A 5,035-nucleotide genomic window follows, 5' to 3' on the forward strand; every position below is an offset into this window, starting at 1 on the left:
AACTCTTCCACGACACTAGCGTTGGACTTCAGGTTGGTTCTCATAATCCACTTTCAATTTGTAACTAGGAACTTGCATGGTAGCGTTGATTGATTGTTGCTAGACCCATTTTGGGCTAGTGGGATCGCCTCTGTCCGCAGAGGGGATTTACCTCACCAACAATTTGGCGACTCCACTGGGGAAGCTATTTGTTGTTTGATTCGTAAACTTTGGACGGAGCCTGAAGTATGGCCAGGTAGCCTTCGAAATGTTATTGCTCTGCATTAGCGAAGTAGATCAATGCCACTTCAGTCAATCTCCGGTTTGGTTTACGAACCGAACATCTTGGAGTTTGTCTTGCACTTTGGTTTTCTCTTGTTTTGATAGCTTAGATAGCTTTCTGGTTTGGATTCTTTGCTGTCTCTTGCTGTCTGGTCTGTCTGGATACTGTCGACCAAGCCTTGGGCTGTTTGTTTTTATTTTTAAGCTAGCAAACTTGATTGGCGCTCTTTTTTTCATGACAGTTGCGCCAATTGGCGCCATTTGCCAGTGTACAGTCCACGCCAATCCTTAATTAGCGCAATTTTTCGCCTGACAGTCGTGCCAGGCCTGTGAACTTTTCCAGTTTGCTTGTTTGCAGCCTTCCAAGCTTGGGTTTTGTGTCTAGCTACACCTTTTTCAATCACTGGAGTGTGTCAGAGTCTTGTTTGACTGGTTTTGAGTTTTTTTTTGGGCAAATTATTAATTTGATTTCCTTTGATCATTACTTGGAGGTTTGTCTCGGTCTTTTCGCAATTTTGCATCTTTTTGCTTTTGTTTTTGCAAAAACAATTTCCCCCTCATTCGCCGGGGGGGGGGGGCTAAATTGTGTAGCCTTTGAATGTTTTTAGTTTATGATCTTTGGAACACTCACCCGTTTTTCTTGATTTGCACTTGATTGGTTCTTAGATTACATTAGAATCATCGTGTGTTTGAGAATTCTCTTGCATAGATCACACTTGCATAATTAGAATTCTCATTTTCAGGATATGAATGAAAAGTGTGCATAGATTACATTTGCATACTTTGGGTGTTTGCCATTTTCTATCAATTTCACATTTTAGCCCTAGGACATCTAGTGGCTTTGCGTGTTGAGTTTTTGATCTTCTATCAGTCCAGTCGACTTTTTGATTACTCCATTGCACTCGTTTAGTGGTTGTTAAACTTATTATTGCATTATTCGAGTGATTCTCTTCTTTTCTCTTGGATTTCGCTTGGCTTCGTTTTGGGCTTAGATTACATGGCCCATTGAGGTCTTTGAGATCTTCTCTTGGTTTTGAAGGACTGCCTTGGTATTTAGGGACTTGATTGTATTTTCATTGAGTGAAATTTGTATTTTTACTCTTTGTTATTGTTTCTCAAAATTTGTTTAGTGCATTTTGCCATAAAAAAGAAAACGAACAATCCCTTTTGCTTTGCATTAGTTAATGGAAATTAGAGCTTTTCGTTGTTGTTAGTGATTAGTGACTTTAAAGAAAAGTTTCGTTTATTGCCATTAGCTGCATTAGAGTTATTGTTGATTGTTTTATGGTCATTTTGTTTGTGTGAAAGCTCTCAACTCTCTCGTAGTTAGCATTCATCGAATGAAATGATATATTTTGGCATTTAGTTTGCATCTAGGAAATTTTGAGATATTACATAGGGTAAGGCCTGAAAATCGAAACCTAATCAAAGATCAATTGTAAAATGAACTGAATGAATCTAAAAACGCATTGGAACTTAACGCATACATTTTAGAGGTCTAGGCTAGAGACATGTTCCGGCGTCGTTAAACCTAGTCACTGTTGTTTCACATTATGGTTGGGTGATTCCTCCTTTTGTGACTCGATAGTGGTCTAGCACGGATTTGTGCTCCCACGTACCATCGAGTATATGTGGAGACCCCACTAGGTTATCATCCTTTATCCACAGGAAGCCGTGTCTGCCGCCTTACAAGCTGTAATGCACTGAACATCTCAGCGCAGGCAAAGGAGGTCACCTGAGAGGTACACTGGATACATGGCTCTTATGAGTAGATGTGTTGAGACAGAGCCATCTTCCTTTGAGGAGGCAGTGCAACAGTCACGGGGGATTCACTAGGGAAGCAATACCATAGCACGTGGGTTCATATTGGGGGACATTTATTAAGGAAAAAATGACATAATATATTGGGGGATATATAGGGGGTAAAGGGCTTTTATACTGGCAAGTATAAAAAATGGAGTTCGAAGTTAATGAAAATTTATAAACGGGTATAAAAAATGTTAATGAAAATATGGATACCTACAATATCTAGTGAAAGTGGGGGGTTTTTAAACTGGGAAGATGTATTGGGTTTGTATTGGTAGGGGGTTAAATAATGTGATTTTTAGAGGTAGTTTCCAATATGTATTCAAATAAGGGGTATTTCGTAGTATGCCACAAATGTGCACGATATGACATAGGTTCATTGAGTGAAGCCCCCGTGGCAACAGTTGGTTTGGGTTGATGCCATGGTGGAAGAATATGACTCCATATTTTGTAACAGTGTTTGGAATATGGTTCCGAGACCAGAGGACAAGTCAATGGTGAGCTCTTGGTGGATTTACAAGGTAAAGCAAGTTGCATATGGTAGTGTGGGGAAGCATAAGGCCAGGTTTGTGGACCGTGGCTTTTCATAGGTAGATGGGATTGACGATGATGAGACCTTTTCTCTTGTTGAAAGGTACTCATTGATAAGATCTATATTGGCACTATCAGTGCAGATGGGTTGGAAGATACATCAGATGGATGTAAAGACAACCTTCCTTAATGGCACAATTGAGGAAGAGGTGTACATAGAGAAACATGAAGGTTTTGAGACCTTGGACCGTGAGTCACATGTGTGCCGACTCAAGAGGGCGTTGTATGGGCTGAAGCAAGCACCCTGTGCTTGGTACACCAGGATCGATAGTTACTTCCTTGGGTTGGGCGTCACCAAGAGTGAAGCGGATACGAACCTGTACCACATAGTGGTGGAAGGTAAATTGTTGATCATGGTTTTGTATGTTAACGATTTGATTATGACAGGTGATGATTAGCTAATCAAGTATTGCAAGGAGGACCTTGCAAGAGAGTTTGAGATGAAGTACATGAGGCTCATGCATTACTTTATGGGCATGTAAGTATGGAAGGGTGATGGGGAATTGTTTGTGTCTCAGGGAAAGTATGCCAACAAGATACTCAGGAGGTTCTACATGGAGAGCAACAAACCCATGGAGACTCTGCTAGCAGGTAACTAGAGGAAGGAGGATGCTACTTCGGGGGAAGTAGTGGAAGCTACTATTTATAGACAGCTTGTGGGTTCACTCATGTATTTGGTGAACACACGACCATATATGTGCTATGCAGTTAATGAACTTAGTCAAGCGATGGTTAGGTTTAACAACCTGTATTGGGAGGCGACAAAGCATGTGTTGAGATACGTCAAGGGCACTACTCAATGTGGATTGTGGTGTAGACTAACAGAGGGAGTGAAGCTTCAAGGCTTCAACGATGCAGATGGGGTAGGGAGTCCATTCGTTAGGAAGAGCACATCAGGAGGGATATTCGGTATTGGGTCAATGAGAATTTCTTGGTACAACAGGAAACAAATATCAGTTGCACTCAGTTCGACAGAGGCAGAGTACATGGCTGCAAGTCACGTAGCATGTGAGGCCACCTAGATGAGGAAGATTCTGGTTGGTTCGTTTGGTCAACAGATGGATCCAACTGCGATTTACTACGATAATTAGAGTTGTATCAAACTCTCCGAAAGTCTAGTTTTTCATGATCGGTCCAAGCATATTGATATCTAATATCATCATCTCAAAGGTGGTTTATTGAGGCGGATTATGTTGTTGGAGTATGTTCCCACAGAGGAGCAAGATGCTGACATTTTGACAAAGGCATTGTCAATATGTAAATTCGAGTTTCACAGAGACATGATTGGGGTAGCTGATAATCCCTTTCTTGTTGAGAGGGAGTATTGAGAATCGGCAACAAGAAATTCCAGTTTAATTTGTTCTTGAATTAAACTGTGAATTAAAATCGAATTCTATTCTCATATAAACTTGTAAATAGTTAATTAAGTTTAATTGACTTAATTAGCCTAGGAATTTCGAGTTGGAAATATTTCTATGGTCATGTATATGTTCTCCCTAAATTTTAGGGGTCCAAGATGAGTTTATTTGAGTTGTAATTAGATAACTCAGTTTGACTGAGTTATGTTTAGTTAAACTTGTTCTAATTGTTTGTGGAACTAGTAGAGGTCTAGTAGTGAGTTGGTGCACTGGTGCATCCTCAAGTGCTACTCAAGCTAACTGAAGATTCGCTCATGAGAAGCTCATGCATGTTAATTCAGAGAAAGACCCAGTTGAGATTAGAGTGTAGGGACAATGTACTATCAGTTGTAGAGTGATCCAAGTTGTACAGATCATGCATGCAATCAGCAAGGGGGCCTAGATTGGATTGCGTAGTTTTGCAAGCACTGGATTCCCATTAATATGGGTTATTCAACCTAGGAATTGTGCAAGGAAATAGGAGTAGATTCTTGTCTTGTGTTTTAGTACATTACATGAGTTGTGAATCTACAGGGAAATCTACAAAGATAACTAGAGAAGATGATAGATTGGTGCAAGAGGCTATGGATAATGTGGGAGCCCCTACATCATAGCGCATTCAGAGGAGGTCACCTAATAGGTACATTAGTTACATGGCTCTCATGACAGATCTCAATGAGACAAAGCCTTCTTCTTCTTAGGAATAAACATATCAACTTGTTTGGGTTGATGCCATGGTGGAAGAATATGAATCCAACATGAAGAACAATGTATGGGAGGTGGTGCCCAGACCAAAAGAGAAATTAGTGGTTGGTTCCAAATGGATCTACAAAGTGAAGCATGCAATGGATGGGAACATCGAGAACTTTAAGACCAGATTTGTGGCCAAAGGATTCTCTCAGGTAGAGGGAGTCGACTATGAGGAAACTTTTGCACCAGTTGCAAGATATTCCTCAATTGGATCCATTTTAGCATTAGTT

The sequence above is a fragment of the Pinus tabuliformis genome, chromosome 5_2 (genome assembly GCF_031772625.1).
Source record: "Pinus tabuliformis cultivar Carrire ecotype Pingquan chromosome 5_2, CPIR1, whole genome shotgun sequence".
NCBI classification, from domain to species: Eukaryota; Viridiplantae; Streptophyta; class Pinopsida; order Pinales; family Pinaceae; genus Pinus; species Pinus tabuliformis.